The sequence below is a fragment of the Mustela lutreola genome, chromosome 2 (genome assembly GCF_030435805.1).
Source record: "Mustela lutreola isolate mMusLut2 chromosome 2, mMusLut2.pri, whole genome shotgun sequence".
Lineage (NCBI taxonomy): Eukaryota > Metazoa > Chordata > Mammalia > Carnivora > Mustelidae > Mustela > Mustela lutreola.
The window spans coordinates 165,710,050-165,724,668 of record NC_081291.1 but is presented as its reverse complement, the minus strand read 5'-3'; the positions used below and the strand labels follow the sequence as shown (position 1 = coordinate 165,724,668).

Below are 14,619 nucleotides of genomic sequence, written 5' to 3'. Positions count from 1 at the left end.
GTTAAAGCTTCTGCTTTCAGCTCAGGTCATGATCCCAGGGTCCTGGGATCGAGCCCCACATTGGGCTCTCTGCTCCGTGGAGAGCCTGCTTCCTCCTCTCTCTCCCTGCCTACCTTTCTGGCCTACTTGTAATCTCTGTCAAATAAATAAATAAAATCTTAAAAAAAAAATAAGTGAGTCAGAGAAAAACAAATACCATATGGTTTCACTCATATGTGGAATTTAAGAAACAAAAGAAACAGAAGGGAAAAAAAAAAGACAAAAAGAAAAACAGACTCTTTATTATAGAGAACAAACTGATGGTCACCAGAGAGGAGATGGGTAGGGGGATGGGTAAAATAAGTGAAGGACATTTAGAGCACACTTACCACGATGAGCACTGAGTAATGTATAGAATTGTTGAATCATTATATTGCACATCTGAAAATAATATATCACTGTATGTTAACTACACTGGAATTAAAATAAAAAACCCCAAAACAAAACAAAAAAAGATCTAATTCCTTGGTGAAGAAAAAAAACAAAGCAAGAGAAAAAATACTTAAAAACATAAAGAGTTTTCCTGAAATAAACAAAATACTGTCATCTAAGACTATTATGTGTGTAATATAGGATAAAGTAAATATGTATTTATAGGATAATCTAATTCTACCAATTCCTTTGTCTCTGAGAATCACGAGTCTTTGTGAAAGAAGAAAGATACAGGTGTAATGTGGAGGTGAAAGTTTCTGTTAGCATTCCTAAATTTTGGATGGAGGTATTAAATATTTTATCTTAGTGTGTGTTTGTGTGTGTGTATGCACACAGAGCTAGGAGATAGTTGGCTAAGAAAAAGAAAAAAGGAAAGGTAGGAGGGTGGGGAGAAGGAGGAGGAGAAGAAAAGACAGAAGGGAGAAAAGGAAGGAGGGAGATCTTTCTAAAGTCTATCCACCCAAGAAGCCTAAAATCTGTGACCAACCCTGTAGCAATGGATATCTTTAATACCAGAATTCTGGTCTCGATATACCATTTCCCACTTAAAAACAAAACAAAGCAAACAAAAACAACAACTCAAAACCGGGGCCTGTTGGAGAAACAGTTAATTCAGGGTCTGGGGCAAGAAATGTACAAAATAAATCTAAAACATCTTGTCAGAAAGAGAGCAAGGGAGCTATAAAAGATTACTAAGTTATATCAGAAAGATTTGGAACAAACTTGAAGAGACTCCTAATGGCCAAAGGCAGGACAATTGAGCATTTAAATAGGTAGCTGCAATTTATTAAAATCTCTCAAGCATGAGCAAAGAAGTGAACAGGGAGAGAATAGAAAGATGGGTGCCCATTCTAGCAAGACCAAGAGAGAAAATTTCATGTCAATTCTAGGGTTTAGTTTTCTACAGTAGATCGAGCTTAGTGATACGAATTGTGACTGTTTGCAAACATGATTCTAGGACAATCTATTAACCAAGGAAGATCAGAACAGCCATGAGTGTGCCGAAACCTTTACCCAGCGTCAGGGCAGGCTTATTGCTACTAAATCAAGTTTGAAGGAATGGTGAAGAATAAAAATAAAGTAATGTTTGAATTATAATCCATGTGATTTGTTTATTCAAAGTACCAGTTACATGTGAAAAACAGAACTCTGCCCCCATGGAATGGATAATCTAGGAAAGATTTTACATGTACACAAAGAACTATAATATAAAATATTAAGAAATTAAGTGCCACAATGGCGATACAATCAAAATTCTATAGTTTTGTAGACAAGAATATCATGTCTGGCAATGGTGAGAGAAAAGGGTAGCATCTGAGCTGGTCTTTAAAGGATAAGTGGCATGTGATGGGCAGAGATGAGGGAGAATCAGGCTAGCCTGAGAAAGCAGCTGGAACAGGAACACAGCATAGGAAAGTACAGGGACTGTCTTAAATCACAACAGGAAATTCCAGTTGTCTGGAGGGGAAGGTCTGTGATGGAGGAGTGAGAGACAAGTCTGGACAGGTGGATTGGGACCGGGCAACTGGACAGGCTTTCATCATCAGTGTAAAGGTTTGGAATTTATTTTTATTAAGAGAGTCACTGGGGGCGCCTGGGTGGCTCAGTGGGTTAAAGCCGCTGCCTTCAGCTCAGGACATGATCCCAGGGTCCTGGGATTGAGCCCCGCATCGGGCTCTCTGCTCAGCAGGGAGCCTGCTTCTCTGCCTACTTGTGATCTCTGTCAAGTAAATAAATAAAATCCTTAAAAAAAAAAAAAAAAGAGAGAGTCACTTAAAGTTTTTAAGTGGGATAAAGAGCATTTTATAGTACATGAACGATATGTTCAAAGAAAGAGCATGCAGAAGCAGAGACCAGTGAGGAGGCCATCGTAGTTGTTGAAGAACTGAGCTGCCATGGTGGCAGTGAGGATGGAAAGGAAGACAGGGGAGCCAGAAAAATTGTGAATGAAAACTCAGAATAGATTTTGGATGAATGATTAGATAAGGAGTTGAGGAACTTGAAGCAGATAAGGATAACTGAATTTATGTGACTGGAAAGGGCTATGATTGGAGAAGAGAGAAATCTGTGCATCTTAAACTTGAAGTATGTTGACTGGGAGGAGCAGGACAATTGAAATGAGAAACTGGAATCAGCAAAGTGCTGGGGAGGAAACAGTTTTCTGAGGCAGGCTCATAATGCAACTCCAGTGGGGATTAAATGAGAACTCAAGGGGAGTACAGAGGAAGAAAAGAAGGGAATCAGTGACAGGCCCTAAGGAGAGGCTGACATTTGGTGAGGGCAAGAGGAATCAATGGAGGGTAGGGCAGAGACCTGGTGCAAATTCTCTGGCATATGCCAGTCTCCCAGAGCTTGGGCTGCCCCCCAATGTAGATTCTATCAACCTACCCTTTCCATCAGGCACTACTTGAGAGATGGCACGCTGCAGAGCAGCCTTCACAACCTGTGATGAAAGACGTTTTTTCTTTCCAATTTGTCAGAACAAATACTTCTGTAAAATTAGTATGAATCAATCATGAAAAAAACAAATGATCAAGAGCTTGGATATTTTGGCAATGTCAACCTTCTGTGAAATTTTCTGAAAGCTTACTTTCAATTTCTGTACTTACATTGTGGTAAATATAAATACCAACATATCTGAGGAACTGACACCAAGACAGGATGCTATTTCCAGTTCTGTTATTAGCACTGTGACAACAGGCAAGCCTCTTAACTTCTCTGAGCTTACATTCCCTTGTTTGTAGAGTAAGACGATTACATTTACCCTACAAAGTCTAGATTGTATGGTGTTTAAATGTTCGTTGACACTGAAATGGCCTAAATTATCATTCTGCCATACTCACTTTCATGCCTAAGTGGGAAGGAGCTATTTTCTTCTGGGAGCCTTCCCCACCTCCTAATGTTTTGAAGTGTATTGCTATGTTTTGAGGCTGGAAGTCTGGTCAGGAAGGACTTCAGGGAGCCAGATTTTCTGCAAAACTATTCTGAGCTAACTCTAGTTGTTTCTAATCATGCCACATCAAAACCACAGGAAACCTAAGACAAAACCTTAACCTGAACCACGGGCCCAGTTTATATAACAGGATTCATGATTCACCAGCTCAGGATTCCAGGCTACAGTGTGCGCACTTCCACATGCCCCAGTCAACTTGAGATGGTCAGTGACGTTTATCATATCCTGTTCATCTTATATGCTAATGCCAAACATAGTGCTAGGCATACAGTAGGTACCCAACAATTCTTTCCCAAGTAAACAGATGAACGAATGTGAATGCCTCACATCCTTCAAAAGCCTTCCACACCCCAGACTGACACTAACTTCTGCTTTATTCTCCTTATTCAATGTCCCCTAGCACTTATTCCGTGAAGAAATTACCTGTTTCCTGTTATTTGCTAAAGGAATTGTGAGTTACATCTCTAAAATATGCCTATTTGGACTGAACTGTGTCCTTCCTCCTCCCAATTCATATGTTAAAGCCCTAACTCCCAATGTGACTATATTTGGAGACCGGACTTATACAGATGTTTTCAATCAAGGTTAAGAAGAGTAGTAACAATGAGGCCTTAATCTAATAGGGCTGACACCCTTAAAGGAAGAGGAAGACATTTCTCAATCTCTCTCTCTCATTCTCCCTGCACACCACAAAGGAAAGGCCATATGAAGACACAGCAAGAAGAGAGCTATCTGTAAACCATTAAAAGACTCCTCACGAAACAGAATTTGCCAGTTATCTTGATCATGAACTGCGAGAAAGTAAATTGTTGCCTAAGCCACCCAGTGTGCAATGTTTTGTTATGGCAGCCCAAGTAGACTAATACAATGCCCTTCCCTGAGTTTTCTCATGTACGCATTCGATGATGGAATGAAAATAGGTCAGTAACAGCAAGAAAACAGGAATATTCACAAATACATGAAAACTAAGCAACTCTTGAACAACTATTGAAACAAAAAGGAAATAAGAAAAAAATTTAAAAACATCTCAAGACAAATGAAAATGAAAACAAAACATAGCAAAACCTGTGGGATGCAGGAAAAGCAGTAATAAGGATGTTTATAGTGATACATGGCTGCATTAAAGAAGGAAGATCACAAATAGATAATAACTTTACACTAGAACTTGAAAAAGAACTAGAAAAACTAGAAAGAATCTAGAAAAAGAACTAGAAAAAGAATAAACTAGGCTCAATGTTGGCAAAAGGAAGGCAAAATAAAGGTCAGAGCAGGAAAAGAGATAGAGACTAGAAAGACAATTATAAAGATCAATGAAACCAAGAGGATAAACAAAATTGAAAAATCTTTAGCTACACTAAGGAAAAAAAACGGGGAAAACTCAAAATTACAAGTGAAAGGAGACATTACAACTGATAACACAGAAATACTAAGGATTATAGGAAACTACTATGACCAGTTATGTGCTAACAAATTAGATCAACTAGAAAAAATGAAATAAACTACTGGAAACATATAATCTCCCAAGACTGAATCCTGAAGAAATAGAAAATGTGAATAGACTAATGATGAATAAGGAAATGAAAGAACAAAACTGGAGACATCACATTGCCTACTTTCAAATTGTACTGTAAAACTATAGTAATCAAAATAGTATGGTATTGGCATAAAATCAAACACACAGACCAATGGAATAGAATAGAATAGAATAGAATCAAGAGCCCAGAAATAAACCCACACATACATGGTCCATTAATTTTCAACAAAGCTGTCAAGAATAAACGATGTGGAAAGAGTTGCTTCAATAAACGATATTGGGGAAACTGGATAGACACATGCAAAAGAATGAAAATGGGACCCCTACCTTATATCATACACAAAAGTCAACTAAAATATATTAAAAACTTGTAATAAGACCTGAAACCAACTCCTAAGAGGAAAACACAGTAGGTAATGTCCTTGACATTGGTCTGGCAATGTTTTTTTTGGATTTGACACCAAAAGCTAAGGCAACGAAAGCAAAAATAAGCAAGTGGGACTATGTCAAACTAAAAACTTTCTGTACAGCAAAAAAAACAAAAAAACAAAAAACAAAAAAAAAAAAAACAAAACAAAACCATGAGCAAAAGGAAAAGGCAACCTGTGAAATAGGAGAAAATATTTATAAACCACATATCCAATAAAGAGTTAATATCCAAATTATATGAGGAACTTCTTATAATTCAATAGCAAAAAAACCTTACATATCCCAATTTTTAAAATGGGCAAAGGACTTGAAAAGACCTTTTTTTTTTTTCCAATAAAACATCCAAGTGGCTAGCAGGTACATGAAAATGCTCAATGTCACTAATCATTAGGGAAATGCAAATCAAAACCATAAAAAAATATCATCTTATACCTGTTATGACAGTTACTACAAAAAGAGATAACAAATATTGATCAGGATGTGGAGATAAGGAACATTGTGCACTGTTGGAAGGAATGTAAACTGGTACAGGTACTATTGAAAACAACATGGAGGCTCCTCAAGAAATTAAAACAGAACTACCATATGATCCATATATCTCATTTCTGGATATGGTCTAAAGGAAACATCATTATCTCAAGGAGTTATCTGTACCGTCATGGCCGCTGCAACATTATTTTTCATAGTCAAGATCTTGAAACAACCTGTCCTTTGAAGGAGGAATGGATAAAGAAAATTTAAGACACACACAGACATGCGGAATATTATTCAGTCTTCAAAAAGAAGGAAATCTTGTTATTTGGAACAACATGGATGACTCTGGAGGGCATCTCACCAAGTGAAATAAGCCAGATAGAAGATAACACACATTATTACTTATATGTGGAATATTAAAAAAAAAAAATCAAACTCATAGAACTTGAGTAGATTGGTAGTTGCCAGGGGCTGGGAGAAATAGGGAGAGATTGGTGAAAAGGCATATTAACTTTCAGTTATAAGATAAATAACGTATCAATATGTATTGTGTGGTGACTATAATTGCTAATACTTTATTGTATAATTGAAATTTAGGTAAGAGAGTCGATTTTAAGTGTTCTCATCACCTTCCACAAAGGCAAATATGTAGCGTGATGCATGTATTAATTGTGAGAATCCATTTACAATTTGTTTATATATCAAACCATCACTTTGTATATTTTTTAAAAAAAGATTTTATTTGAGAGTGCAAGTGAGCATATGAGTAGGGGCAGGGGCAGAGGGAGAGGAAAGAGAGAATCCCAAACAGATTCCTTTGGGCACAGAGGCAGATGCAGCCTGATTCCACCACCTAGAGATGGAGACCCGAGCCGAAATCAACAGTTGGACACTCAACTAAGCTACCCAGGTGCCCCCACTTTGTATACATCATCATTTGATCAATTATACCTTGATAAGACAAAAATAATTTTAGTCCATTTCCCTCATTATAGAAAGATAGATATGAAGGACAAGAGAGGTGTTAGGAGATTGAAACCGCAAATAATTACAAAAACAAAACCCAAAATACTTGTAAACCGCATGGCTGATAAAGGGTTAATAACCAAAATAAACTGGATGCATTGCTGTTCTTCAGTAAATGGAGGGATGAGAATCTTAAACATATTGAAGGTTCACCAACATCATCCATTTCCTTCCTCCATTACAACAAAAAATAGAGGGAGAAGTGATTTTTTGTAACTGGCATCTCCAGTATGCTTTAGTATTTAAATCTTGTGCTATTCTACTGCCCTCTGCTGGATCTGCGGTTCTTGTAACCTCAAAGCTAGCTAATTTAGAGTGGCAGCAACAGTGATCATTATTATACTAGCAGTGGCATTAAAGGTCAAGCACTGTGCTAAGTGCTTTACATGTACTATCTTATTCAATCCTCTTAATAACCCTATGGCTAGAAAATGTTATTCTTATAGGCGAGGAGCCTGGAGGTTCAAAGGCAAGCAAACTAAGTTTTTACACAACTAAAGTAAGAGCTCTGGGAATTAAATACTAACTCTAGAGCCCAGATCCTAGCTATCTCCTGTTTACTAAATATAAACTTTCATGCTTACCAACTGTACTGGAGATAAATCTGGAAAGGTATTGTCATTTGAGACCTGCTGATTCACTAATAATGAAATCAAGAAAATGACTTTTATTTTAAAAAGCACAAATAAATATCTTCTAATTTTTCCCTCTCGAGCTCTAAAATTATTTCAAAAAGGAAAATTTACTCAATTTCTTAGGGCTTCCCAAAGTGTGATCCGTGAATCTCCTGCATTAGAATCATGTGAGTTGCTGGTTCAATATGAAGAATCCCAGGAACCAGGCTGTACTGTACAGGTAGAGAGGACAGGACCTGTTACTGAGACACGGCATGTGTTGCTATGTAGGGGTGGACAGAAGGAAGAAGAAAGAGGATTCCTAGGATTTTCTGCTTAGTAGCTGTATTGGTAGTAATGACATTAACTGAAATGGAAGATTATTAGAAGGTAATGGGTTTTTATTGGCAGCAGCTCAGTTGTGGTAGCTGGTGTTTAGTAGTGGATATAAATCTGGGAGTTTTGGTTTAGACATGTTAAGTTTGTTATGTTTAAGAAGTAGCCAAATAAAAATGGAAAACAACAGAAACTACAAAGGAAATAATCGAGACCCAATTTTTTGATTCAGAACTGTATTTAAGAACCATGTTGGATCATGTTTATCTAATTGCAGTATAGTACCTTGAAACCCTACCAATGAAAATGGCCAGATCGCTTCCAACTTGTTACTACAAACAATATAGCAAAGGCATCCTCCCACCTGTCCCTTACAAAATAGTAGTAATAGATTGGTCCTTGTCCTCAGTTCTTGACAACAGGGATCCTAAAACTCCTAGAAATTCCTAAGTGATAAGAGCACTAAGAGCATCTTTTGTTCTACTGAGGTGATTCTGGGTCGGTTCCTGGTTGGCTGCTGGTCACTAGAAAGACCAAGCCATGATTAGAAGTTTGGAATTTTCAGTACCATACCTCATCCTCCAGGAAAGGGAGACAGACAAGAAACAGAGTTGATTGATCATGGCTGTGTGAGCACATCTTCACAAAATCTCAATAGTAAAGGATTCAGAGAGCTTTGAGTTGGCCAAACACATTCACACTGGGAGGGTGAGGCACTCCAACTCAAGGACAAAAGTTCCTGCGCTCAGGGCCCTCCCAGTCCTTGCCCTATGTATCTCTTCATCTGGTTGTTCATCTGTTCCTTTAATAAACGAGTAAACGTGCTTCTCTGAGTTCTGTGAACCCTTCTTGCAAATTAATTGAATATAATTAATTTTAATTTTGTAACTAAATCAGACATAAGTTATAACCTGGGGACCAATCACTTGATATTGGGATCTGAAGTATGGTGGGCACACATTTGTGGGACTGAGCTCTTAACCTGTGGGTCTGTACTATCTCCAGGTAGTGAGGATGGAGTTAAATTGCAGGATACTGAACTGTTATCACAGAAAACAGCTTGGTGTGGGTAAAAATCTCTTCACATTTGGTGACTTGAAGTGTTCTACATAAGAAACACAGGTGGAAAGCTGAGTTTGTCTAATACATCCCTATAAAGTCTTCTGCAGCCATTCCTTTGATTATACACACAGGAGTAAGACATTCTTAATTAGATGAGGTACTACCAGATTCTTTCCTAAAATGGCTATATCGGTCTACACTCCAGCAGTCATAGGGTTGGTTCCAATATCTTCACATGTCTTTGAACGCCTGTCATTATCCAACCAAATGTTTGCCAACTAAATGGGTATAATGAAGCACCTTGTTTTTAACATCTCTCTGGTAAGTTTATCTTAAATATACTTCTTAGCTTTGGGGGTTTTTCTCCTATAAATTGCCTATTCATACATATTTTATCTTTTTAAAAAAATTAGAATTCCTGGCTATGGACTTTAGTCAATCTGCAAGATGGCTCACAATGACTCTTGCTTCACAGCATTCACATCTTTGTGTAGGATAGGGCTGGATAGGGCGGATCTGTGTAACCAACTGGATATTAAGGAAATTACGCTGTATAAATTCTCAGAGTAGGTCATAAAAGATACTGTGGTTTCTGCTTTATTCTTTTAGATGACTTCCTCCAGGAGAAGCCTGCTGTCATGTCAAAACATTCAAGGAAACTTATGGAGAGGTCACAAGTTGAGAAAATAGCTACCAGTTAGCACAACTTCCTGGTCATCTGGCAAGTGAGTGAGTTGTTTTAGAAGTGGATCCTCTAGGATCTGAAGTCAAGCCTTCAAATATCTGCAATCATGGCCAACATGCTGACTGCAACATCATGAGACCCTGACCCATAAACAGGGCTAAGTCACTTCTAAATTTCTAACCTACAGACTGTAAGAGATAATAAGTGCTTATTATTAAGTCACTACATTTTGGGGTAATTTGTTATACAAAAGATTAACTGACATCCTGATTGTTCTCTGTTGTTGATTTGTAGGATTTCCCTGCATAGTCTAAAAAGATGAGTCCCCTGTCAGTTTTACACTTTACAAATATCCTCGTCCAAACTACCACGTCTATTATGTTTGTCTGCATTGCCTCTTTTAAATAAATCCATAATTTTGACATAGTAAAATTCATCTATTTTCTGCATTCTGGATCATGCTGGGTAGGGTTAAGGGCTGGTGTTTAAGACTTCTACATCCTAGATTACAATATATTTCCTACATTTTCTTCTACAAAGTTTTTAATTTCGCCCTCTATAGGTATTTTTATCCTACTTCTATACTCTCATCAGACCAGGTTTACCTCAATTCAGATATATATAATTTTTTACTGCAAGAATATGCTCTCTTGTTTGAACGTAGAAAGAGTATAAATAATAAACACAAAGCATTTTCCATCCAGTAGCTTAACAAGTAATAAGCTTTACCTATGAATCAACTTAGTAGAATTCCTTCTAACAAGCCTATTTTTCTTACTTACCTAATACTTTAGGAGAATCTAGGCTTAAGTTGCTTGGTTGTCTCTCCTTACTGCAAATAGAAGTCCAAATCCTACAAAATAAAGTACATTCTCTAGACAACTGAATTTTGCAGAGTGCTTTGGGAGCTCTCAAGTCATCTTCACACTATCATGTATTTCTAGGTTAAATAATTTATGTGCAAAGGTCAGAATAAACATTCTACCACTTGGCTTAACTGAATATACCTTGAAACTCGTGTTTTAAAAAACATAAAGACTTTTGCCTCAGGATGTAGAGATCTGTAAAAAGTATTTCTTTTATCCCTGCAGCAAAAAAAGAACAAAAATAGTTTCCAACTTAAGACTTTATGTGATTCCATAGGAGACCTAAGGTTGCCAAGTAAACAACTGATACAAAGTCTTCCCTTCAGGAAAAAGGAGAGGTGACACAAGCCCACATGAGGTAGTACAGTTAATATAGCTGGCAAACGTAAAGGCAGACTCCAGAATGGCAGAATACTGCGAACCCTTGGGGCCAAAGATACTGTGGGGAGTCCACATTGTCTCACAGGCTCTTCTTCCATGAACTCTACCTGGTACTCATAGAAAGATCGGGAGCGCTAAGAAGTATCCTCTGGGGTGCAGACCAAGGTAGGGGAACAACAGCTCTGCACAAGGGGCTGAAACACCACCAAGACCTTTCCCTTCTATCTCCACTGTAGAACAAAATTCCTTCAAGAATACAAGCTATCAAACTCAAAAATAAATAGTAAGTTAAGTATAAAGAAAGTAATTGAATCTGTATTTAAAATTTTCTAAAAACTCTCAAGCCCAGATGGTTTCACAGAAAAATTCTAATTCTATACCGTATCTTCAAGAAAATGGAGGAGGAACACTTCTCAACTCATATTGAGGCTAACATAACCATAAACCAAAATCAAAGACATAAGAAGAAAACCACTGACAATATACCTCATAAACAAGATGTAAAATTCATCAATAAAATTTTAGCAAATTGAATCCAGCAGTATATAAAAATAATACATGGTTCGCCTGAGGAATGCAAGGCTCTCTTAATAATGAATGTAACCTCTAATACAGACATAACACAAAATACTGTATGATTGTTTCAACAGATAAAGACAAATTTGACCAAATCAAAGATTTATAATAAAAACATAGCAAACTAGAGACAGAAGTGAAATGCTTTAACCCTTTAATATGGTTAAGGTTAATATAGGTTTAATATGGTTAAAAGGTTAATATGCCTTAACCTTTTAATAAAGGGCATATACAACTAATATCCTACTTAATGGTGAGAAACGGAGTGCTTTCTCCCAAAGATCAGTAATAGGTAAGAGTGCCCACTCACATTATTCCTAATCAATACTACTGGAAATCCTACCCTGATGAATGAGATAAGAAAAATATAAGATACACAGATTGGAAAGAAAGGAGTAAAACTATAATTGCAGAAGAGAGAACTATCTATGTAGAAAATCTAAAAGGACTTGCAACAAACATTATTAAATGTTTATTATTAACATTTATTATCAACATTATTAAATGTTGAATTAAAAATGTATTTGGCAGGTGCCTGGGTGGCTCAGTGGGTTGAGCCTCTGCCTTCGGCTCAGGTCATGATCTCAGGGTCCTGGGATCAAGTCCCGCATTGGGCTCTCTGCTCAGCAGGAAGCCTGCTTCCTCCTCTCTCTCTCTCTGCCTACTTGTGATCTCTGTCAAATAAATAAATACAATCTTTGAAAAAACATATAATCTATAAAAAAATAAATTTGGCAAGGATGCAGAACACATCATTATATGAAAGTTGGTTGTATTCTTATGAGCAATAAACAACTGGAATTTGAAAATAAGAAACCTAGCAGACACCACCTTAACCAACTGCTTCTGGTGGTATTCTTCCCCAATTTTTTTTGAAGATTTTATTTGTCAGAGAGAAAAAGAGAATGTGTACACAAGCAGGGGGAAAATCAGGGAGAGGGAAAAGCAAGCTCCCCTAAGCAAGAAGCCTGATGTGGGACTTGATACTAGGATGCTGGGATTGTGACCTGAGCTGAAAAGGCAGATGCTTACCCGACTGAGCCACCCAGGCATCCCTTTCCTCAAAAAAAAATTTTTTTTTTAAATTTATTTGACAGAGAGAGAGATCACAAGCAGGCACAGAGGCAGGCAGAGAGAGAGAGAGAGGAGGAAGCAGGCTCCCCGCTGAGCAGAGAGCCCGATGCGGGACTCGATCCCAGGACCCCGAGATCACGACCCGAGCCGAAGGCAGCGGCCCAATTTTTAACCTCAGTCCAATCATGAGAAAACATCAGGTAAATCCAAATTGAGGGACACGGGACAAAATTTCTGACCATTACTCTTCAAAAGTATCAAGGTCATGAAAGACAAAGACAGAAACTATCCAGAACAGAAAAAACACATTAAGTGGGAAAACTGAGGGAATAAATGTGAATAAATGTGAATAAAATATGCAGTTTAGTTAATGGTATAGTATCAATGTTAATTTCTTAGTTTTTGTTTTTTAAAGATTTTATTTATTTATTTGACAGGGAGAGATCACAAGCAGGGAGAGATCACAAGCAGGCAGAGAGGCAGGCAGAGAGAGAGGGAGAATCAAGCTCCCTGCTGAGCAGAGAGCCCGTTCCAGGGCTCGATCCTAGGACCCTGGGATCATGACCTGAGCAGAAGGCAGAGGCTTTAACCCACTGAGCCACCCAGGCACCCCAATTTCAATAGTTTTGATAAACATATTAAGGTTATGTAAAATATTAATACTAGAGGAAGCTGAAGGAAGGGTATACAGGACTTGTGATACTTCTGTAAATACACAATTATTTCAAAAGAAAAAGTTAAAAAGAGGAAAAAGACTATTACCATTTCTACTATTTATACAAATCAGACATTAAAGAATACCATGAAGTTAATATAAAAAGTAAACTGGTTGCAAAAGCTTTTAAGATTGTCATCCTTAATCTAACTTCAATTTCATCAAAACTACCCACTGTTGTCATAAAACTCCTATGAACTTATAAAAACACATTTATATCCTTAACAAATCCATTTTTGTTGTATATATTAAAGATCCCTACAAAGATTCCAATTGGAAAAAAACATGAAACTTGGGACGCCTGAGTGGCTCAGTTGGTTAAGCCGCTGCCTTCAGCTCAGGTCATGATCCCAGCGTCCTGGGATTGAGTCCCACATCGGGCTCCTTGCTCAGCAGGGAGCCTGCTTCTCCCTCTGCCTCTGCCTGCCATTCTGTCTGCCTGTGCTCGCTCTCTCCTTGCTCAGCAGGGAGCCTGCTTCTCCCTCTGCCTGCCATTCTGTCTGCCTGTGCTCGCTCTCTCCCCCTCTCTGATAAATAAATAAAATCTTAAAAAAAAAAAAAACATATGAAACTAAAAATGTTTGACCACCAAAATTTTTATACTACCCAGTGATGACTGAGATAATGATGACTGATAACTTAAAAAGAGTTGAGGTTATCTGTACTTTTGGTAAGTTAGCTTTGACTGGGAAAAAATGTGGACAGTGTGATAATATCTAATAATGGATATCATTTAGACTGAAGGTACTAAAAAATAGAATATATCAGTAAAATCAGGATGGAAGACTAAATTAAGAAAGGAAAAGAGCTTGCTGGCTTTATGAGCAAGCAGGATACCTGAAGTATATTAGAGGATGATGCCCATGTTTGTGTCTCCATATTACACTATATCAGACAGCACCTTAACACTACCAAGTCATTATCTCTACTATGGAGATATCCTTGCAATACAAGAACTGACTGACAATTGGAAAAAGGAGAAAAGTAAAGGGGCACTGAAAGTAAGAAGAGTATTCTTGAACGATGAGAAGAGAAAAAAAAAAACAACCAAGGTTCCTTAAAGGCAAGGTTAGCCACTCCATTATGTGCAGACTGGAAAGAACAGGGACAAGAGGCAATGAATAAAGAGAATGTTTTAATGGGCATTCTGGCCCTACTCCTTGGCTGTCCCACAACAGAATGCATTTGGCCTTTCTGAACTCCTACACCCAGATCTACACATTGATGTGATATAACAAAGAGATCCATTTAAAGGTAATATTCTACCATGCAATCACAAGAGGAAAAATATTCCTGAATCTTTAATATAAAGTCATTTTGGTGGTATCAACTTACTAAAACAATCAGGAAACAAGGTAAGTATTAGCACATTTCCTGCCACACAGTAAGTGCTTCATAAGTATTAGCTATTAGCAGGTAGGAG

The 14,619-nt window shown here is 37.6% G+C and overlaps 1 protein-coding gene across 1 annotated transcript in view; it reads right to left on the bottom strand.

Annotated features, from left to right (window-relative positions):
* BTLA (B and T lymphocyte associated) overlaps positions 1 to 12,052 on the bottom strand; it is a 55,893-nt gene extending 43,841 nt beyond the window's left edge. Inside the window, exon 1 of the mRNA XM_059164132.1 lies at positions 10,367 to 12,052. The gene's annotated coding sequence lies outside the window, so the exon portion shown is untranslated. The remainder of the gene's footprint in view (positions 1 to 10,366) is intronic.
* Positions 12,053 to 14,619: the final 2,567 nt, after the last annotated feature.